We start from the raw sequence: 24,523 nt of genomic DNA, 5'->3' as shown, positions 1-24,523 counted from the left end.
CTACTCCCGACTTCTATGCGAGAAGCATCTCTATCCCTGTCATTGGAGCAAACAACTTTGAGCTTAAGCCTCAATTAGTTTCTCTAATGCAACAGAATTGCAAGTTCCATGGACTTCCATTGGAAGATCCTCATCAGTTTTTAGCTGAGTTCTTGCAAATCTGTGACACTGTCAAGACTAATAGGGTTGACCCTGAGGTCTACAGACTTATGCTATTCCCTTTTGCTGTAAGAGACAGAGCTAGAATATGGTTGGACTTACAACCTAAAGACAGCCTGAACTCTTAGGAAAAGCTAGTCAATTCCTTCTTGGCAAAATTCTTTCCACCTCAAAAATTGAGTAAGCTTAGAGTGGAAGTCCAAACCTTCAGACAGAAGGAAGGAGAATCCCTTTATGAAGCTTGGGAGAGATACAAACAATTGATCAGAAAATGTCCCTCTGACATGCTTTCTGAATGGAGCATCATAGGTATTTTCTATGATGGTCTCTCTGAACTGTCCAAGATGTCTTTGGATAGCTCTGCTGGAGGATCTATTCATCTGAAGAAGACGCCTGTAGAAGCTCAAGAGCTCATTGAAATGGTTGCAAATAACCAATTCATGTACACTTCTGAAAGGAATCCTGTGAACAATGGGACAAATCAGAAGAAAGGAGTTCTTGAGATTGATACTCTGAATGCCATATTGGCTCAAAACACGATATTGACTCAGCAAGTCAATTTGATTTCTCAAAGTCTGTCTGGAATACAAAATGCACCAAGCAGTACTAAGGACGCTTCATCTGAAGAAGAAGCTTATGATCCTGAGAACCCTTCAATGGAAGAGGTGAATTACCTAGGAGAACCCTATGGAAACACCTATAATTCTTCATGGAGAAATCATCCAAATCTCTCATGGAAGGATCAACAGAGACCTCAACAAGGTTTTAACAACAATAATGGTGGAAGAAACAGGTTTAGCAATGGCAAGCCTTTTCCATCATCTTCTCAGCAACAGACAGAAAATCCTAAGCAGAACAACTCTGACTTAGCAACCATGGTCTCTGATCTAATCAAAACCACTCAAAGTTTCATGACTGAAACAAGGTCCTCCATTAGAAACTTGGAGGCACAAGTGGGTCAGCTGAGCAAGAAAATTACTGAACTCCCTCCTAGTACTCTTCCAAGCAATACAGAAGAGAATCCAAAAGGAGAGTGCAAGGCCATCAACATGGCCGAATTTGGAGAGGAGGAAGAGGCAGTGAACGCCACTGAGGAAGACCTCAATGGATGTCTACTGGCCTCCAATGAGTTCCCCAATGAGGAACCATGGGAATCTGAGGCTCACACTAAGACCATAGAGATTTCATTGGATTTACTTCTGCCATTCATGAGCTCTGATGAGTATTCTTCCTCTGAAGAGGATGAGTATGTCACTGAAGAGCAAGTTGCTAAATACCTTGGAGCAATCATGAAGCTAAATGACAAGTTATTTGGTAATGAGACTTGGGAGGATGAACCCCCTTTGCTCACCAAGGAACTGGATGACTTGTCTAGGCAGAGATTACCTCAAAAGAGACAAGATCCTGGAAAGTTTTCAATACCTTGTACCATAGGCACCATGACCTTTAAGAAGGCTCTGTGTGACTTAGGGTCAAGTATAAACCTCATGCCTCTCTCTGTAATGGAGAAGCTAGGGATCTTTGAGGTGCAAGCTGCAAGAATCTCACTAGAGATGGCAGACAATTCAAGAAAATAAGCTTATGGACTTGTAGAGGATGTTCTGGTAAAGATTGAAGACCATTACATCCCTGCTGATTTCATAGTCCTAGAAACTGGGAAGTGCATGGATGAATCCATCATCCTTGGCAGACCCTTCCTAGCCACAGCAAAGGCTATGATTGATGTTGACAGAGGAGAATTGATCATTCAAGTGAATGAAGAATCCTTTGTGTTTAAGGCTCAAGGATATCCCTCTGTCACCATGGAGAGGAAGCATGAAGAGCTTCTCTCAAAACAGAGTCAAACAGAGCCCCCACAGTCAAACTCTAAGTTTGGTGTTGGGAGGCCACAACCAAATTCTAAGTTTGGTGTTGAACCCCCACATTCAAACTCTAAGTTTGGTGTTGGGAGGTTCCAACATTGCTCTGAGTATTTGTGAGGCTCCATGAGAGCCCTCTGTCAAGCTACTGACATTAAAGAAGCGCTTGTTGGGAGGCAACCCAATGTTATATTTAATCTATTTTCCTTTGTTATTTTATGTTTTCTGTAGGTTGATGATCATGAGAAGTCACAAAATAAATTGAAAAAGCAGAAACAGAATGAAAAACAGAAAGAAAAATAGCACACTCTGGAGGAGAACTTGCTGGCGTTTAAACGCCAGTGAAGTTAGCAAATGGGAGTTTAACGCCCAGTCTGGCACCATTCTGGGCGTTTAACGCCAGAAATGGGCACCAGACTGGCGTTAAACGCCAGAAAAGGGCAAGCACCTGGCGTTAAACGCCAGAAATGGGCACCAGCCCGGCGTTTAACGCCAGAATTGGCAAAGGGTGCATTTTTGCACGCCACTTGGTGCAGGGATGACTTTTCCTTGACACCTCAGGATCTGTGGACCCCACAGGATCCCCACCTACCCCACCACCCTCTCTCTTCTTCACCCATTCAAATTCAAACCACTTTCCCTCCCAACCCCACCCATAATGGCCGAACCCTACCCCTCTCTTCACCCCTATATAAACCCATCTTCACTCCTTCATTTTCACACACCCTAAACACTACTTCTTCCCCTTTGGCCGAACCACAAAGCCACCTCCATCTCCTCCATTTCTTCTTCTTCTACTCTCTTCTTTCTTCTTTTGCTTGAGGACGAGCAAACCTTTTAAGTTTGGTGTGGTAAAAGCATTGCTTTTTGTTTTTCCATAACCATTTATGGCATCCAAGGCCGGAGAAACCTCTAGAAAGAGGAAAGGGAAGGCAAAAGCTTCCACCTCCGAGTCATGGGAGATGGAGAGATTCATCTCAAGGGTGCATCAAGACCACTTCTATGAAGTTGTGGCCTTGAAGAAGGTGATCCCCGAGGACCCTTTCAAACTCAAAAAGGGTCAACTTTAATCAAAGGATGGACCAAGTCCTCACTGACATTTGTGAAGAGGGCGCCCAATGGAAGAGAGATTCAAGAGAGAAGCCGGTTCAATTGAGAAGGCATGACCTCAAGCCCGTGGCTAGAGGATGGTTGGAGTTTATCCAACGCTCAATCATTCCCACTAGCAACCGGTCTGAAGTTACTCTAGACCGGGCCATCATGATCCATAGCATCATGATTGGAGAAGAAGTAGAAGTTCATGAGGTTATAGCCCAAGAACTCTATAAGGTGGCGGACAAGTCCTCTACCTTGGCAAGGTTAGCCTTCCCTCATCTCATTTGTCACCTCTGTTATTCAGTTGGAGTGGACATAGAGGGAGACATCCCCATTGATGAGGACAAGCCCATCACTAAGAAAAGGATGGAGCAAACAAGAGATCCCACTCATCATGAAATCCCTGAGATACCTCAAGGGATGCACTTTCCTCCACAAAACTATTGGGAGCAAATCAAACACCTCCCTAGGAGAATTGAGTTCCAACATGGGACAACTAAGGGTGGAGCACCAAGAACATTCCATCCTCCTCCATGAAATTAGAAAAGATCAAAGAATCATGAGAGAGGAGCAACAAAGACAAGGAAGAGACATTGAGGAGCTCAAGCTCTCCATAGGATCTTCAAGAGGAAGAACAAGCCGCCATCACTAAGGTGGACCTGTTCTTTAATTTCCTTGTTCTTTATTTTCCTGTTTTTCGAAAATTATGCTTATGTTTATCCATGTTTGTGTCTTATGATCATTAGTGTCTTAGTGTCTATGCCTTAAAGTTATGAATGTCCTATGAATCCATCACCTTTCTTAAATTAAAAATGTTCTTAATTGAAAAAGAGAAGAATTGCATGAATTTTGAATTTTATAACAGATTAATTATTTTGATGTGGTGGCAATACTTTTGTTCTCTGAATGTATGCTTAAACAGTGCATATGTCTTTTGAATTTATTGTTCATGAATGTTAAAATTGTTGGCTCTTGAAAGAATGATGAAAAAGGAGACATGTTACTGAGGATCTGAAAAATCATAAAAATGATTCTTGAAGCAAGAAAAAGCAGTGAATACAAAAAAAAAAGAGAGAGAAAAAGAACGAAAAAAAAGAAAAAAAAGGGGAGAAAGAGAAAAAGAAAGAAAAAGAAAGAAATAAAGTTGTTATCCAAGGCAAAAAGAGTGTGCTTAAGAACCCTGGACACCTCTAATTGGGGACTCTAGCAAAGCTGAGTCACAATCTGAAAAGGTTCACCCAATTATATGTCTGTGGCATGTATGTATCCGGTGGTAATACTGGAAGACAGAGTGCTTTGGGCCACGGCCAAGACTCATAAAGTAGCTGTGTTCAAGAATCATCATACTTAACTAGGAGAATCAATAACACTATCTGGATTTTGAGTTCCTAAAGAAGCCAATCATTCTGAATTTCAAAGGATAGAGTGAGATGCCAAAACTGTTCAGAGGCAAAAAGCTAAAAGCCCCGCTCATCTAATTAATACTGATCTTCATAGATGTTTTTGGAATTCATTGCATATTCTCTTCTTTTTATCTTAATTGATTTTCAGTTGCTTGGGGACAAGCAACAATTTAAGTTTGGTGTTGTGATGAGCGGATAATTTGTACGCTTTTTGGCATTGTTTTTAGTATGTTTCTAGTAGGATTTAGTTAGTTTTTAGTATATTTTTATTAGTTTTTAGTTAAAATTCACTTTTCTGGACTTTACTATGAGTTTGTGTGTTTTTCTGTGATTTCAGGTATTTTCTGGCTGAAATTGAGGGACCTGAGCAAAAATCTGATTCAGAGACTGAAATGGACTGCAGATGCTGTTGGATTCTGACCTCCCTGCACTCGAAGTGGATTTTCTGGAGCTACAAAAGCCCAATTGGCGCGCTCTCAACGGCTTTGGAAAGTAGACATCCTGGACTTTTCAGAAATATATAATAGTTCATACTTTGCCCAAGATTTAATGCCCCAAACCGGCGTTCCAAATCAGCTCAAAACTGCCCGGCGTTAAACGCCGGAACTGGCACAAGAATGGGAGTTAAACGCCCAAACTGGCACAAAAGCTGGCGTTTAACTCCAAGAAGAGTCTCTACATGAAAATGCTTTAATGCTCAGCCCAAGTACACACCAAGTGGGCCCGGAAGTGGATTTTTATGTCATTTACTCATATTTGTAAACCTTAAGCTACTAGTTCTCTATAAATAGGACCTTTTGCTATTGTATTTGATATCTTTGTAGCTATCTTTAGTCTTATGCTATCTTAGATCATTTGGGGGCTGGCCTCACGGCCATGCCTAGACCTTTTTCTTATGTATTTTCAACGGTAGAGTTTCTACACACCATAGATTAAGGTGTGGAGCTCTGCTGTACCTCGAGTATTAATGCAATTACTATTGTTCTTATATTCAATTCAGCTTGTTCTTGTTCCAAGATATCACTTGTTCTTCAACTTGATGAATGTGATGATCCGTGACACTCATCATCATTCTCACCTATGAACGTGTGACCGTCAATCACCTCCGTTCTACCTTAGATTGGGTAGATATCTCTTGGATTCTTTAACCGGAATCTTCGTGGTATAAGCTAGAATTGATGGCGGCATTCAAGAGAATCCGGAAGGTCTAAACCTTGTCTGTGGTATTCTGAGTAGGATTCAATGATTGAATGACTGTGACGAGCTTCAAACTCGCGATTGTGGGGCGTTAGTGACAGACGCAAAAGAATCACTGGATTCTATTCCGACATGATCGAGAACCGACAGCTGGATAGCCGTGCCGTGACAGGGTGCGTTGAACATTTCCACTGAGAGGACGGGACTGTAACCATTGACAACGGTGATGCCCAACATACAGCTTGCCATGGAAAGGAGTAAGAAGGATTGGATGAAGACAGTAGGAAAGCAGAGAGACGGAAGGGACAAAGCATCTCCATTCGCTTATCTGAAGTTCTCACCAATGAATTACATAAGTATCTCTATCTTTATCTTTATGTTTTATTCATATATCATCCATAACCATTTGAGTCTGCCTGACTAAGATTTACAAGGTGACCATAGCTTGCTTCATACCAACAATCTCCGTGGGATCGACCCTTACTCGCGTAAGGTTTATTACTTGGACGACCCAGTGCACTTGCTGGTTAGTTGTGCAAAGTTGTGTTTATGCCATGGTATTGAACACCAAGTTTTTGGATTCATTACCGGGGATTATTTGAGTTGTGAAAAGTAGTGATCACAATTTCGTGCACCAAGTTTTTGGCACCGTTGCCGGGGATTGTTTCGAGTATGGACAACTGACGGTTCATCTTGTTGCTTAGATTAGGTATTTTTCAGAGTTCTTAAGAATGAATTCTAGTGTTTCAAGGTGATGATCTTATCATCACCAAAGCTGATTGATTCTCATCAATTTAGCTCTTGAATGCAATGTCCTGCTGAAGCTTGGCTATCCATGTCTAATTTCTTTAGACTGAAGCTTTAGACTAACATTGCATGATTCCTGGAATTCTCATTAAGAATTTTGATACCTTTATTTTCTTTTCCACTTAATTTTCGAAAAATCCAAAAAAAAATTACAAAATCATAAAAACCAAAAAAATATGTTATGTTTCTTATTGAGACACTAGTCTCATTTTAAGTTTGGTGTCTTGCATGCATTGTTTATTTGATCTTGGTTCTGTTTTCAAGTCAATAATACAGGGAACTGAAGATTCAGTACATGCAGCAGAGGAATTATACAGAAAAAGCTGGGCGTTCAAAACGCCCAGTGAAGAAGGAAAAACTGGCGTTTAAACGCCAGCCAGGGTGCCTGGCTGGGCGTTTAACGCCCAAAAAGGTAGCATTTTGGGCGTTAAACGCCAGAATGGATACCATTCTGGGCGTTTAATGCCAGGATGGCACAAGAGGGAAGATTCTGTTTTTAATGCAAATTTTTTTCAAGTTTTCATAGTTTTTTCAAAATCAAATCTTTTTCAAATCATATCTTTTCAATCAAATCTTTTTCAAAATCAATTTCTTTCCATTTTCAAAAATACTTGCTATCAATTAATGATTTGATTCAACATTTCAAGTATGTTGCCTTTTCTGTTGAGAAAGGTTTAATGTTTGAATCATATCTTTTCTTGTTAGGCAAGTCATTAATTTTTAAAAATCAAATCTTTTTAAATTGTTTTTCAAATCATAACTTTTCAATCATATCTTTTTAATTTCTCATTTCAAAATCTTTTTCAAAATGTTTTTTTTTTAAATCTTTTACTTAATTTTCGAAAAATCTCTTCCCCTCTTCTCACATCCTTCTATTTATGGAGTACCATTCCTCCTCAATGCACAATTCGAACTCTATCTCACTAAGTTCGAATTCTTCTACCTCTTCCTTCTATTTTTCTGTTCCTCTGACACCTCAAGGAATCTCTATCCTGTGACATAGAGGATTCCACATTTTCTTGTTCTCTTCTCTTTCATATGAGCAGGAGCAAAGACAAAAGCATTATTGTTGAGGCTGACCCTGATTTCATAGTGGTACTCGTACTTGACAAGCCTTCCTCATATGACAAGATATGGACGTTACACGTTGACGAGGCTTCAAACATGCAAGGCTTTGGAGCTATCATATTACTCGAAAATAGCAAAGAAACGACTATAGAACAATCTCTATAATTCACTTTCTACGCCAACAATAACCAAGCAGAATATGAAGCACTTAGAGTTGGTATAAGATTAGCTCATACCTTTGGAATAACACACCTCAATGTCAAGTGTGACTCCCTACTGACCGTGCAATAAATAATAGATAATTTTCAGGTAAGAGATACACTATTAGAAAAATACTATTTTATTGTCAACAATCTTATCTTGTTGTTTTTAAATTTTGAAATATCCCATATACCTCGGGAGCAAAACTACCGAGCTAATATTTTATCAAAACTAGCAGCTACTAGAAGTCTAACCTATCAGCTGAGCTTATCACAACAAACACTAGATGAACCCAGTATCACATTAACAAAATTTTTAACTATTTTACAGGAAAAAGATTGGAGAAGACCATTTATACAATATCTACAAATAGAAATTATTCTTGAGAATATCCAAGACAAAAGAAAATTCAGAAGGCAATCAACCTTCTTCACAATAATTGGGACCGAGCTCTACAAACGGGGATTCTCACTACCCTTGCTAAAGTGCCTTGACAATGATGATGCCAAGCTCGCCATGGATGAAGTCCATGAAGGGGCATGCGGCACACACATAGGGGGAAGAAGCTTAGCATCTAAGTTACTAAGAGTAGGGTATTACTGGTCTACTGGTGCACGAAATTGTGATCAATACTTTTCAAAACATAAACAATCCCTAGTAATGGCTCCAAAGACTTGGTGCTCAATACCATGGCATAAACACAACTTCGCACAACTGACCAGCAAGTGCACTGGGTCGTCCAAGTAATAAACCTTACGCGAGTAAGGGTCGATCCCACGGAGATTGGTGGTATGAAGCAAGCTATGGTCATCTTGTAAATCTCAGTCAGGCAGACTCAAATGTATAATGGTGATGTACGAAAATAACATAAAGATAAAGATAGAGATACTTATGTATATCATTGGTGTAAGAGCTTCAGACAAGCATATGAAGATGCCTTCCCTTCCGTCTCTCTGCTTTCCTACTGTCTTCATCCAATCCTTCTTACTCCTTTCCATGGCAAGCTCGTGTAGGGTTTCACCGTTGTCAGTGGCTACCTCCCATCCTCTCAGTGAAAATACGTCCCTGATGCTCTGTCACAGCATAGGCTAATCATCTGTCGGTTCTCGGTCCGGCCGGAATAGAATCCAGTGATTCTTTTGCGTCTGTCACTAACGCCCCGCCTTTCAGAGTTTGAAGCACGTCACAGTCATTCAATCATTGAATCCTACTCAGAATACCACAGACAAGGTTAGACCTTCCGGATTCTCTTGAATGCCGCCATCAGTTCTTGCCTATACCACGAAGACTCTGATCTCACGGAATGGCTGGCTCGTTTGTCAGGCGAGCACTCGGTTGTCAGGTGATCAACCATGCATCATGCAATCAGAAATCCAAGAGATATTCACCAAGCCTCAGATGCTTGTAGAACAAGAATGGTTGTCAGTCACCTTGTTCATAGGTGAGAATGATGATGAGTGTCAATCATCACCTTCATCAAGTTGAAGAACAAGTGATATCTTAGAACAAGAACAAGCGGAATTGAATAGAAGAACAATAGTAATTGCATTAATACTCGAGGTACAGCAGAGCTCCACACCTTAATCTATGGTGTGTAGAAACTCCACCGTTGAAAATACATAAGAACAAGGTCTAGGCATGGCCGTGAGGCCAGCCTCCCAATGATCTAAGAACTAGATGTCCAAAGATGATCAAAGGATCTAAAAATAATCCAAAGATAAAAATACAATAGTAAAAGGTCCTACTTATAGAAAACTAGTAGCCTAAGGTGTACAAAGATGAGTAAATGACATAAAATCCACTTCCGGGCCCACTTGGTGTGTGCTTGGGCTGAGCAATGAAGCATTTTCGTGTAGAGACTTCTCTTGGAGTTAAACGCCAGCTTTTATGCCAGTTTGGGCGTTTAACTCCCAATTAGGTGCCAGTTCCGGCGTTTAACGCTGGAATTTCTGTAGGTGACTTTGAACGCCGGTTTGGGCCATCAAATCTTGGGCAAAGTATGGACTATCATATATTGCTGGAAAGCCCAGGATGTCTACTTTCCAACGCCGTTGAGAGCGCGCCAATTGGGCTTCTGTAGCTCCAGAAAATCCACTTCGAGTGCAGGGAGGTCAGAATCCAACAGCATCTGCAGTCCTTTTCAGTCTCTGAATCAGATTTTTGCTCAGGTCCCTCAATTTCAGCCAGAAAATACCTGAAATCACAGAAAAACACACAAACTCATAGTAAAGTCCAGAAAAGTGAATTTTAACTAAAAACCAATAAAAATATACTAAGAACTCAACTAAAACTACTAAAAACATACTAAAAACAATGCCAAAAAGCGTACAAATTATCCGCTCATCACAACACCAAACTTAAATTGTTGCTTGTCCCCAAGCAACTAAAGATCAAATAAGATAAAAAAGAAGAGAATATGCAATGAACTCCAAAAACATCTATGAAGATCAGTATTAATTAGATGAGCGGAGCTTTTAGCTTTTTGCCTCTGAATAGTTTTGGCATCTCACTTCATCCTTTGGAACTCAGAATGATTGGCTTCTTTAGGAACTTAGAATCCAGATAGTGTTATTGATTCTCCTAGTTAAGTATGATGATTCTTGAACACAGCTACTTTATTGAGTCTTGGCTGTGGCCCAAAGCACTCTGTCTTCCAGTATTACCACCGGATACATACATGCCACAGACACATAATTGGGTGAACCTTTTCAGATTGTGACTCAGCTTTGCTAAAGTCCCCAATTAGAGGTGTCCAGGGTTCTTAAGCACACTCTTATTGCCTTGGATCACAACTTTATTCCTTTCTTTTTCTTTCTCTTTTCTTCTTTCCTTTTTTTTTTCGTCTGCTTTTTGCTTTTTTTTTTGTATTCACTGCTTTTTCTTGCTTCAAGAATCATTTTTATGATTTTTCAGATCCTCAGTAACATGTCTCCTTTTTCATCATTCTTTCAAGAGCCAACATTCATGAACCACAAATTCAAAAGACATATGCACTGTTCAAGCATACATTCAGAGAACAAAAGTGTTGCCACCACATCAAAATAATTAAACTGTTATAATATTTAAAATTCATGCAATCCTTTTCCTTTTCAATTAAGCACGTTTTTGTTTAAGAGAGGTGATGGATTCATAGGACATTCATAACTTTAAGGCATAGACACTAAGACACTAATGATCACAAGACACAAACATGGATAAACATAAGCACTAAAATTCGAAAAACAGAAGAATAAAGAACAAGGAAATCAAGGAACGGGTCCACCTTAGTGATGGCGGCTCTTCCTTCCTCTTGAAGGTCCTATGGAGTGCTTGAGCTCCTCAATGTCTCTTCCTTGTCTTTGTTGCTCCTCTCTCATGATTCTTTGATCTTCTCTAATTTCATGGAGGAGAATGGAGTGTTCTTGATGCTCCACCCTTAGTTGTCCCATGTTGGAACTCAACTCTCCTAGGGAGGTGTTTAGTTGCTCCCAATAGTCTTGTGGAGGAAAGTGCATCCCTTGAGGTATCTCAGGGATCTCATGATGAGAGGGGTCTCTTGTGTGCTCCATCCTTTTCTTGGTAATGGGCTTATCCTCATCAATGGTGATGTCTCCCTCTATATCAACTCCAACTGAATAACAGAGGTGACAAATGAGGTGAGGAAAGGCTAGCCTTGCCAAGGTGGAAGACTTGTCCGCCACTTTGTAGAGTTCTTGAGCTATAACCTCATGAACTTCCACTTCTTCTCCAATCATGATGCTATGGATCATGATGGCCCGGTCTAGAGTAACTTCGGACCGGTTACTAGTGGGAATGATTGAGCGTTGGATAAACTCCAACCATCCTCTAGCCACGGGTTTGAGGTCATGCCTTCTCAATTGAACCGGCTTGCCTCTTGAATCTCTCTTCCATTGTGCGCCCTCTTCACATATGATTGTGAGGACTTGGTCCAACCTTTGATCAAAGTTGACCCTTCTTGTGTAAGGATGTTCATCTCCTTGCATCATAGGCAAGTTGAACGCCACCCTCACACTTTCCGGACTAAAATCCAAGTATTTCCCCCGAACCATAGTAAGATAATTCTTTGGATCCGGGTTCATACTTTGATCATGGCTCTTGGTGATCCATGCATTGGCATAGAACTCTTGAACCATCAAGATTCCAACTTGTTGAATGGGGTTGGTAAGTACTTCCCAACCTCTTCTTTGGATCTCATGGCGGATCTCCGGATATTCACCCTTTTTGAGTAAAAAGGGGACCTCGGGGATCACCTTCTTTAAGGCCACAACTTCGTAGAAGTGGTCTTGATGCACCCTTGAGATGAACCTATCCATCTCCCATGACTCGGAGGTGGAAGCTTTTGCCTTCCCTTTCCTCTTTCTAGAGGTTTCTCCGGCCTTGGATGCCATAATGGTTATGGAAAAACGAAAAAGCAACGCTTTTACCACACCAAACTTAAAATGTTTGCTCGTCCTCGAGCAAAAGAAGAAAGAAGAGAGTAGAAGAAGAAGAAATGACGAAGAGGGAGATGGTGGTGTATTCGGCCAAAGAGGGGGAGAAGTGGTGTTTTGGTTGTGTGAAAATGAAGGAGTGAAGAAGGGTATATATAGGAGAGAGGGGAGATGAGGTTCGGCCATATTGGGTGGGTTTTGGGAGGGAAAGTGGTTTGAATTTGAAGGGTGAGGTTGGTGGGGTTTTATGAAGGATGGATGTGAGTGGTGAAGAGAAAGATGGGAGTTGATAGGTGAAGGGGTTTTGGGGAAGAGGTATTGAGGTGATTGGTGAATGGGGGAAGAAGAGAGAGAGTGGTGGTGGGGTTGGTGGGGATCCTGTGGGGTCCACAGATCCTGTGGTGTCAAGGAAAAGTCATCCCTGCACCAAATGTTGCTCAAAATCACGTTTTGAGGCATTTCTAGCGTTAAACGCCGGGCTGGTGCCCATTCCTGGCGTTTAACGCCAGGTTCTTGCCCTTTTCTGGCGTTTAACGCCAGTCTGGTGCCCCTTTCTGGCGTTAAACGCCCAGAATGGTGCCAGACTGGGCGTTAAATGCCCAACTGCTAGGTTTACTGGTGTTTGAACGCCAGCAACATCTTCCTCCAGGGTGTGCTGTTTTTCTTCCTGTTTTTCATTTTGTTTTTGCTTTTTCAATGGATTTTGTGACTTCTTATGATCATCAACCTACAAAAAACATAAAATAACCAAAGAAACTATATAAATTATAATCATTGGGTTGCCTCCCAACAAGCGCTTCTTTAATGTCAGTAGCTTGACAGAGGGCTCTCATGGAGCCTTACAGATACTCAGAGCAATGTTGGAACCTCCCAACACCAAACTTAGAGTTTGAATGTGGGGATTCAACACCAAACTTAGAGTTTGGTTGTGGCCTCCCAACACCAAACTTAGAGTTTGACTGTGGGGGCTCTGTTTGTCTCTGATTTGAGAGAAGCTCTTCATGCTTCTTCTCCATGGTGACAGAGGGATATCCTTGAGCCTTAAACACAAAGGACTCTTCATTCACTTGAATGATCAGTTCACCTCCATCAACATCAATCACAGCCTTTGTTGTGGCTAGGAAGGGTCTGCCAAGGATGATGGTTTCATCCATGCACCTCCCAGTCTCTAGGACTATGAAATCAGTAGGGATGTAATGGTCTTCAATCTTAACCAAAACATTATCTACAAGTCCATAAGCTTGTTTTCTGGAGTTGTCTGCCATCTCTAGTGAGATTTTTGCAGCTTGTACCTCAAAGATCCTTAGCTTCTCCATTACTGAGAGAGGCATGAGGTTTACACTTGACCCTAAGTCACACAGAGCCTTCTTGAAGGTCATGGTGCCTATGGTACAAGGTATGGAAAACTTCCCAGGATCTTGTCTCTTTTGAGGTAATTTCTGCCTAGACAAGTCATCCAGCTCTTTGGTGAGCAAAGGAGGTTCATTCTCCCAAGTCTCATTTCCAAATAACTTGTCATTTAGCTTCATGATTGCTCCAAGGTATTTAGCAACTTGCTCTTCAGTGACATACTGACAGACCCCAATTTGAGGATTTGTCTTGTATTGAATTTGGAGTATTTTGATAACCTTTTGTCACATTTAGCCTAGGAATTAGCATGGTTTTGTTATCTCTCCCATATTTGTGCCTAAGTGTAAAAACATGCTTTGTAAGCTTTATTTTGATGAATTCTAATTTCTCTTTGATTCCATAAGATGCCTTGATGTGTTTGCTAGTAATCTCAGGTTGAAATAGGCTAGGCATGGATCAAAGGAAGCAAGGAAGGAAGCATGCAAGTGGAGAGAAGCACAAAAAGCCAAAGAGTTGATCTCGGCCAAGCACGCGTACGCGCACAAGGCGCTCGCGCGCACATCGCAGAATTGGCAAGGGACGCGCACGCGCACTGTGCGCGCACGCGTCGAAGCCCGCACGTGATCCTTTTATTACAACACGTGTCTGGCGATTTTGGAAGGTTTTAGCAACCAACTTTGGCGCCAAAATGCATATAAGAGCCAAGGATTGAAGGGGATTGACACATATACAACACATTTTCACACATTCACACCCATAGACTAATTCTAGATCATTAGGTAGATATTTTTAGTTAGTTACATTTGTAGAGAGAGAAACTCCAACTTCTCTCTAGGATTCATCTTCATTTTCTCAATTCTCAACCATTCCTTGGTGAGATCTATTACAACACTCAATTTACTTTGCTCATATTGTAGATCATCTTCTCTAATCTCATTAGTGTTTGTAATTGTTCAAATTTCATAGATCTTAGGTTTAGCTTTGTTGTTTTGGATTCTATTGATTCATTGAAGATCTCATTTTCATTGTTGTTCATTGTTAATTGTTGTTAATCTCTTGTGTTGAATTGCTTTGATTCTAAGTCTCTTCCCAATTTTGCTATGTCTTTCATTCTTGCCCTCCAAATGTTTGAGAAAATGCCAACTTTAGATATGGAGTAGTATTCCCTCACTTGGCCTAGTGGTTGAGTCATTGGAGACACTTGAATAATGGATGTCAATTGTTGATTAAGAATTGAGGATTGCTAATTGACTTAGAGTGCACTAAAGCTAGACTTCCCTAGGGTAAGACTAGGACTTGTGACTTGAGTTAGTTACTTTTACTTGACTTTCCTCTATAATTAGGGGTTAACTAAGTGAAGCAACACTCCTTTGTTATCACAATTGAAGGAAGTTATAGTGATGGGACTTCCAATATTCAACCTTGGCCAAGGCTTCTAATATTGATTGATTGTTGTTTTCTTTTATTCACACTCTTCAAGCCACAAAAAGACCACTTAACCAATGCATGCCTCCTTGTAGCATTCCTAGGGAAGAACGACTCGGGACTAATACTCTCGATTATAGATTGTAGATTTGTTTGATGATGGATTTTGCGTCGGTTTAGACTATACTACGATTGACTACTTAATAATTTCTATACCGGCAAAAATCCATTTGTCAAAATGGCGCCGTTGCCGGGGAATGCGCATGAGTGCCATGTTTTGGTTAATGTAAATATGTGAATATTGTGAATATGTTTGTCTTTTGTTTGTTTGTTAGTTTTTGTTAGTTTTAAGATCTCTATTGGTTTTTGTTTCTATTCGTCACTATGAATTCTCGTCCTTGTGGTTTTGGATGTGACTATGACTATTTTGTAGGCGATGAAAACTTGAATGATGGCTCACATTATGGGAGAGACGAATTCTTAGGAGGGGAGCCATATCCATATGAGCAATCATCATGGCAACCTTCCCCTTCAAGCTACTATGATGGTAATCCTCCCTATAATGCATATCATTCCTATGGATATGATGACTCTTATCATGGTTATACTTCTCAACCACCACCATTCTATGCACCATACTCTCAACCCACACCTTATTTCCACCAAATGCCCACATATGATCCAAATCTATATTCCCCCTATGCATGCCCTTATGACGACTATGAACAAGCAACCCTTGAATCACCACCACTCCAACATTTTTATCCCCCAACCCAAGTTCCCATGGATGATACACTTGGCATTATTCTTCAAGAGCAAGAAGAACTCCAAACCGTCTTCACTAGTTTCACCTCTACCCTCCAAGAATTTACGTCCCGCATAATTTTACCTTCTACCAATAACCAAAATTATTTCCCACCTCAAAGCTTTGATGAATCTTCTTTCCAACCATATTATGATTTCTCTTCTCCGCCACAAACCTCCATGGAAGCATATCAATGTCCATTAATCCAAGAGCAATATGATCCTACTCATGTTAGTAAAGCGGAACAAGAACTAAGGGATTGTTTCAGGGAAGAAATGGATCGACTTCAAGCAACCATCCGTCAAAAGATAGACTCTTGGGGTTCGTATCACAAGCGAAATGAGTTCAAGGATGATTGTGAGAAAGCAACCAAAGATGGAGGTATGAGAGAGACTTTAGAGTCTCAAGTTGAGCACAAGGAAATGGAGTGCGTGTTGCAACAAGCGGAGGAAATGAAGATTGTCGAAGATAAAGAAGTGGAAGAAGACCTAGAGGAGGTTGAACAAGAAGGAAGTTCCATCAACGAAAATAACTCTACATCAAGTGACAATGGTGATCTTGTTGAAGCTTCCCCCTTCGAATGTGAAACCGATGTTGAGGAGGGTGCGCAACCCCCAACACATAACTTGATCAATGATAAAGGTTTGAAGGAAGTTAGCAAACAAGAAGGATTTAAAAAGAGTTATCAAAAGATGGAAATCATCATGGAGGAGCCAAAGGAAGTGGAACCTACAATGTCAAGACCATTGGATATCTTCCTTGCTAAGTCGCCGTCCCAACCACAAATTGAGTGGGTAATCATCTCACCCTTTAATTTTCTTGGCCCATATCAATATGCATTGTTAGAAACGGACGGTCAACTTAGAGCTCTTTGTGGGCTAGAGAGTAAGAACGGATTAGATGTTGGTGGACAATGTGAATCAAGGTGCATAAAGGATGGAATATCAAACTTTGAATCTCAAAGGTGGAGTGAAGCCAAATTTAATGGGATTAGGATGATGAGTATGAGTTACAAGGAGAATTCAATAAGTTTGTTACCCTATTGGAAGCATGAAGATCAAGAAGAAAAGGAGTTAACAAATAAAGTATGGGACCCCGGAACATACATAAACCAATATCAACTTAAGGGCCTCGTTACTTGCCTAGGCCCCCTTGAAGGCCTTGTACGCTTAAATTGGGATCCCGGAGGCTATTGGAAGTGCAAACATTGGTGGGGATTCGAAGAAGAGTTTAAGCATAAGCCACCCTAGCAAGGACTCCACCAAATGTCCAACTTAAGGACTTAAACTAAAAGTGCTAGGTGGGAGACACCCCACCATGGTAAACTCTTTCCACGCTCTTTTAATTTTGTTTAATAAGTGATTGGAGTTACCATTGTAGGTAGTTTTTCATTTCATAATTAGCTTGTTTGTGTACACTAGTTGCTAGTATATTGACATGTATGTTGTGCTTAGTAGAAATAGAATAAATCTCAAAACCAACTTGCATTTTAGAAAGTGTAGGTTTTTGACTAAATAAGGAGTTGTAGGTACCATGGGGAGCCTTTGGGCAATTTAGAGCTTTTAGGCATTTTCTTGTTCAAAAAAAAATAAAAAAAAATAATAATAAAAAAAAAATGATGAGAAAGAGGAGGAGGGTGAACGCGCGCGCGCACTGTACGCGCACGCGTCCCTGTATGGACGCACCATGAGCCACACACCCGAGAGTTGGGCCCCCCTTGGGCAAACATTATGCCTCGAGCCCAACTCAACCCACGCGGACGCGCACAACGTGCGTGCGCGCCGTCTTTAAGCAAATGAACGTTCACGCGGACGCGCACTTGCCGCGCCCGCGCCGATTTGCTGCTGCAACACTTGAGCCAATCCACAGAGAGTTGAGCCAGTTCTGGGCCATCCTTAAGCCCCTGGCCCAACTTGCTTCGCGCGGACGCGCACATTCTGCGTGCGCGCCGTTTGTCATAGATCATCAACTTACGCGGACGCGCACTGTCCGCACATGCGTCCTTTCCTATTTTGCTCATCCACGCTCAAGCGCGCTGTACGCGCACGCGTAGGTCCCTAGATTCCCTAATGAGCGACGCGCACTGCGCAGCCGCGCACCCCCATTTTTTCTCCCCCCATTTTCATCTTCTTCACCCTCTCACCCCCAACCGCCGCTGCTCCGCCGGTACCACCGCCACAGCCAGAGCCTACCGGTGTACCTATCCCGGATCCTCAGGATTAGCATCGAGGACGATGCTTGATCTTAAGTGTGGGGAGGTAGCCGGTGGCATCATTGGATACCGGTGAACATTTTTAGCCACCTTTCTAGCTATCTCACTTTGCACACCTTTTGTGTATATTTGATGTATTTTGAGTTTATTCTTTATACATTTTTGCATATCTTTCTTTTTAGTTCGTGGTTGTGATTAGAAATCGTACTTTGACTTGCAAATACTTAGTCACCCTTTTTGCATAAGAAATTGGTTTTAAGTGAAAAAGGAAAGGGTGAACTAAGAAAAATTTTTGGAATTTTTCAATCACAACAATGCTTAGTCAAACATTGAGATTTTTCAAGAAGTTTGAATATAGGGCATTAACCCAATTGATTGAAAGAAAATTTTTGGTGAAACTTGCTTGAATTTCATACCTTGTGAAGCATGTATTGAACTAAGAACACAAGCTTGTGAGGATTGAGCCTATTGATGTGGTTACATTTTATAGCCACTTACTTTCCATTCTTGTGTGAAATTGCTCTCTTTCTATGATTGTAATCCTTGATTTGCTTGATTCTATATGTCCATTTATCTCTTGTATTTATGCATTTATATGATTGAGGCCATTACTTCATTAGCCACTTACCCAAATAGCCAACCTTTTATTCTCCATTGTTAGCCAATTTTGGGCCTATGCTTAACCAACTTATTCTCAATTTAGCACATTACAAGCCCAAGGCGAAAAACCAAGAAAAGTCCTTGTTTGGATCTTTGATTAGCCTAGGCTAATGAGAGTGTGTATTATTCAAAGTTGGTGAGGCCTGGGAACATTGGATGGGAAAAAGGGGTAATACACTTTCATGTTTAGGAATTGGGTACATACTCATGTATTGATCAAATGAATAGACCTTATGCATTGATGTTTTTGTATATAGTTGACAAAAGAAAAAGAAATGAAAAAAAAAAAGAAAAGAGAAATAAAAGTGAAAATGAGAAAAACAAAAGAAAAAAAATATATAGAAGAAAAAGAAAAAAATATATAGTAAAGAGGGGACAAAATGCCCCAAAATGAAGTCAATAAAAAGGAATCAATGCATAGGTGTTATGAATCAGATAAGGATGCATGATTATGTAAGAAAAGTGAAGAATGGGTAGTTAGAATAGTTTGAATTTGTATAGGTCATTATGTAGGTTAGGTGGGAAAGTCTATGCTAATCAAAGATTCAATCCTAGTCCACTTAACCATAAATGATCCTACCTTGACCCTAACCCCATTACAACCTAAATGAAAGACCTCATGATGAATGTATGCATGCATTGAATAAATGTTGATTGTTAGAAGAAGATCAAATTTTGGAAAACATGATTAGAAGAGAATTGAGTGAATTAACCCTTAAACACTTGAGTGAATAGAGCGGATACACATCCGGTGAGGGTTCAAAAGTTCAATCACATGTATTCACCCATATTATCTATATTCTTGCAAGTTGAACTCTTTTTGATGATTCAATACAATTGTGGTTTGGACTTAGTTCCTATATGCCTAGCTCTTGTGCTTACGCATGTCTCTTGGGAATTGATTTGTTTGAACTAAGTATTCCCAATTGTTTTAGATAGTTGCATGTAGATAGGACCCATATAGTTTAGTTGCATTCAATGTCATGACCCTTAGTTCCTTCTTATTTTAGCATGAGGACATGCTAAGGCTTAAGTGTGGGGAGGTTGACAGACCCCAATTTGAGGATTTGTCTTGTATTGAATTTGGAGTATTTTGATAACCTTTTGTCACATTTAGCCTAGGAATTAGCATGGTTTTGTTATCTCTCCCATATTTGTGCCTAAGTGTAAAAACATGCTTTGTAAGCTTTATTTTGATGAATTCTAATTTCTCTTTGATTCCATAAGATGCCTTGATGTGTTTGCTAGTAATCTCAGGTTGAAATAGGCTAGGCATGGATCAAAGGAAGCAAGGAAGGAAGCATGCAAGTGGAGAGAAGCACAAAAAGCCAAAGAGTTGATCTCGGCCAAGCACGCGTACGCGCACAAGGCGCTCGCGCGCACATCGCAGAATTGGCAAGGGACGCGCACGCGCACTGTGCGCGCACGCGTCGAAGCCCGCACGTGATCCTTTTATTACAACACGTGTCTGGCGATTTTGGAAGGTTTTAGCAACCAACTTTGGCGCCAAAATGCATATAAGAGCCAAGGATTGAAGGGGATTGACACATATACAACACATTTTCACACATTCACACCCATAGACTAATTCTAGATCATTAGGTAGATATTTTTAGTTAGTTACATTTGTAGAGAGAGAAACTCCAATTTCTCTCTAGGATTCATCTTCATTTTCTCAATTCTCAACCATTCCTTGGTGAGATCTATTACAACACTCAATTTACTTTGCTCATATTGTAGATCATCTTCTCTAATCTCATTAGTGTTTGTAATTGTTCAAATTTCATAGATCTTAGGTTTAGCTTTGTTGTTTTGGATTCTATTGATTCATTGAAGATCTCATTTTCATTGTTGTTCATTGTTAATTGTTGTTAATCTCTTGTGTTGAATTGCTTTGATTCTAAGTCTCTTCCCAATTTTGCTATGTCTTTCATTCTTGCCCTCCAAATGTTTGAGAAAATGCCAACTTTAGATATGGAGTAGTATTCCCTCACTTGGCCTAGTGGTTGAGTCATTGGAGACACTTGAATAATGGATGTCAATTGTTGATTAAGAATTGAGGATTGCTAATTGACTTAGAGTGCACTAAAGCTAGACTTCCCTAGGGTAAGACTAGGACTTGTGACTTGAGTTAGTTACTTTTACTTGACTTTCCTCTATAATTAGGGGTTAACTAAGTGAAGCAACACTCCTTTGTTATCACAATTGAAGGAAGTTATAGTGATGGGACTTCCAATATTCAACCTTGGCCAAGGCTTCTAATATTGATTGATTGTTGTTTTCTTTTATTCACACTCTTCAAGCCACAAAAAGACCACTTAACCAATGCATGCCTCCTTGTAGCATTCCTAGGGAAGAACGACTCGGGACTAATACTCTCGATTATAGATTGTAGATTTGTTTGATGATGGATTTTGCGTCGGTTTAGACTATACTACGATTGACTACTTAATAATTTCTATACCGGCAAAAATCCATTTGTCACATACTCATCCTCTTCAGAGGAAGAATACTCATCAGAGCTCATGAAAGGCAGAAGTAAGTCCAATGGAATCTCTATGGTCTCATTTTGAGTCCCAGATTCCCATGGTTCCTCATTGGGGAACTCATTGGAGGCTAGTGCACGCCCATTGAGGTCTTCCTCAGTGGCGTTCAGTTCCTCTCTATCCTCTCCAAATTCGGCCATATTGATGGCTTTGCACTCTCCTTTTGGATTTTCTTCTGTGTTGCTTGGAAGAGTACTTGGAGGGAGTTCAGTAACTTTCTTGCTCAGCTGTCCCATTTGTCCTTCCAAATTCCTAATGGAAGACCTCGTTTCAGTCATGAAACTTTGAGTGGTTTTGATTAGATCAGAGACCATGGTTGCTAAGTCAGAGGGGTTCTGCTTAGGATTCTCTGTCTGTTGCTGAGAAGATGATGGAAAAGGTTTGCCATTGTTAAACCTGTTTCTTCCACCATTATTATTGAAACCTTGTTGAGGTCTCTCTTGATTCTTCCATGAGAGATTTGGGTGATTTCTCCATGAAGAATTATAGGTGTTACCATAGGGTTCTCCTAGGTAATTCACCTCTTCCATTGAAGGGTTCTCAGGATCATAAGCTTCTTCCTCAGATGAAGCCTCCTTAGTACTGCTTGGTGCATTTTGCATTCCAGACAGACTTTGAGAAATCAAATTGACTTGTTGAGTCAATATCTTGTTCTGAGCCAATATGGCATTCAGAGCATCAATCTCAAGAACTCCTTTCTTCTGACTTGTCTCATTTTTCACAGGATTCCTTTCAGAAGTGTACATGAATTGGTTATTTGCAACCATTTCAATGAGCTCTTGAGCCTCTGTAGGCGTCTTCTTCAGATGAAGAGATCCTCCAGCAGAGCTATCCAAGGACATCTTGGATAGTTCAGAGAGACCATCATAGAAAATACCTATGATGCTCCATTCAGAAAGCATGTCAGAAGGACATCTTCTGATCAATTGTTTGTATATTTCCCAAGCTTCATAGAGGGATTCTCCATCCTTCTGTCTGAAGGTTTGGACTTCCACTCTAAGCTTACTCCATCTTTGTGGTGGAAAGAACTTTGCCAAGAAGGCATTCACTAGCTTTTCCCAAGAGTCCAGGCTTTCTTTAGGTTGAGAGTCCAACCATATTCTAGCTCTGTCTCTTACAGCAAAAGGGAATAGCATCAGTCTATAGACCTCAGGGTCAACCCCATTAGTCTTGACTGTGTCACAGATTTGCAAGAATTCAGCTAAGAACTGATGAGGATCTTCCATTGGAAGTCCATGGAACTTGCAATTCTGTAGCATTAGAGAAACTAATTGAGGCTTAAGCTCAAAGTTGTTTGCTCCAATGGCAGGGATAGAGATGCTTCTCCCATAAAAATCAGGAGTAGGTGCAGTAAAGTCACCCAGCACCTTCCTTGCATTGTTTGCATTATTGTTGTTTTCGGCTGCCATGTCTTCTTCTTCTTTGAAGAATTCGGTCAGGTCCTCTAAAGAGAGTTGTGCTTTGGCTTCTCTTAGCTTTCTCTTCAAGGTCCTTTCGGGTTCAGGGTCAGCTTCAACAAGAATGCCTTTGTCTCTGCTCCTGCTCATATGAAAGAGAAGAGAACAAGAAAATGTGGAATCCTCTATGTCACAGTATAGAGATTCCTTGAGTTGTCAGAGGAAAAGAGAAATAGAAAGAAGAAGGAGAAGAAGAATTCGAACTTTACTTAGATAAGGTTCGAATTGTGCATTAAGAAGGAGTGGTACTCCATAAATAGAAGGATGTGAGGAGGAGGGGAGTAATTTTTCGAAAATTAATTAAAATATTTTGAAAAACATTTTTGAAAAACACTAATTGATTTTCGAAAACAAAAGTGGAAAAGAAATTAAGTGATTTTTGAAAAAGGATTTGAAATTAGAAGTTAAAAAGATTTGATTGAAAACTTGTTTTGAAAAAGATGTGATTAGGAAGATATGATTGGTTTTAAAAAAATGTGATTGAGAAGATATGATTTGAAAACAATTTTAAAAAGATTTGATAAAAAAAATAAATGACTTGCCTAACAAGAAAAGATATGATTCAAACATAAAACCTTCCCCAACAGAAAAGGCAAAAAATGTTCAATCAAATCATTAATTGTTAGTAAGTATCTTTGAAAAAGGAAAGAAATTGATTTTGAAAACATTTGATTGAAAAGATATGATTTGAAAAAGATTTGATTTTGAAAAACTTTGAAAACTTGAAAAAAATTGATTTTGAAAACAAAATCTTCCCCCTAGCACCATCCTGGCGTTAAACGCCCAGAATGGTATCCATTCTGGCGTTTAACGCCCAAAATGCACCCTTTTTGGGCGTTAAACGCCCAGCCAGGTACCCTGGCTGGCGTTTAAACGCCAGTCTGCCTTCTTCACTGGGCATTTTCGAATGCCCAGCTTTTTCTGTATAATTCCTCTGCAGTATGTTCTGAAGCTTCAATTCTCTGTATTATTGACTTGAAAAGACACAAATTAAAAATATTTTTGGATTTTTTTAATAATCAAAATGCAACAAGAATCAAATAAAAATGCATGCAAGACACCAAACTTAGCAGTTTGTATACTACTGACACTACATGAGACACATAAACACTCAAGTCAAGAGAATTTAAAGATCAGAGTAAGAAATCATCAAGAATTACTTGAAGATCTTTAAGACACATGAATGAATGCATGCAATTGACACCAAACTTAAGATGAGACACTAGACTTAGGCAAGAAATATTTTTGGTTTTTTTTATGATTTTCTAATTTTTTTGTGTTTTTCGAAAATTAAGTGAAAACATCAAAATCCTTAATGAGAATTCCAGGAATCAGTGCAATGCTAGTCTAAGACTCCGGTCCAGGAATTAGACATGGCTTCACAGCCGGCCAAGCTTTCAAAGAAAGCTTCGGTCCAAAACACTAGACATGGCCAAAGGCCAGCCAAGCCTTAGCAGATCACTGCTCCAAAAGCAAGATCAACAAGCTCTTGTGATGATAAGTTGAAACCTCGGTCCAATGAAATTAGACATGGCTTTACAGCCAGCCAGATTTCAGCAAATCATCATGAAACTCTAGAATTCACCTTCAAGAATTTCGAAAAAAATAAATGCCTAATCTAAGCAACAAGATGAACCGTCAGTTGTCCATACACAAACACAATCCCCGGCAACGGCGCCAAAAACTTGGTGCACGAAATTGTGATCAATACTTTTCAAAACATAAACAATCCCTAGTAATGGCTCCAAAGACTTGGTGCTCAATACCATGGCATAAACACAACTTCGCACAACTGACCAGCAAGTGCACTGGGTCGTCCAAGTAATAAACCTTACGCGAGTAAGGGTCG

General features: G+C 40.2%; 1 non-coding gene across 1 annotated transcript; it reads right to left on the bottom strand.

Moving 5' to 3' along the window:
- Positions 1-341: 341 nt before the first annotated feature.
- LOC130958716 (small nucleolar RNA R71) lies at positions 342-449 on the bottom strand. Its single transcript, XR_009077823.1, has one exon. It is a non-coding gene; the product is annotated as a small nucleolar RNA R71 (small nucleolar RNA).
- Positions 450-24,523: the final 24,074 nt, after the last annotated feature.

The sequence above is a fragment of the Arachis stenosperma genome, chromosome 10, assembly GCF_014773155.1.
Source record: "Arachis stenosperma cultivar V10309 chromosome 10, arast.V10309.gnm1.PFL2, whole genome shotgun sequence".
Taxonomy (NCBI): domain Eukaryota; kingdom Viridiplantae; phylum Streptophyta; class Magnoliopsida; order Fabales; family Fabaceae; genus Arachis; species Arachis stenosperma.
The sequence above is the reverse complement of the archived record's forward strand: the minus strand, read 5'-3'. Positions and strand labels throughout refer to the sequence as shown.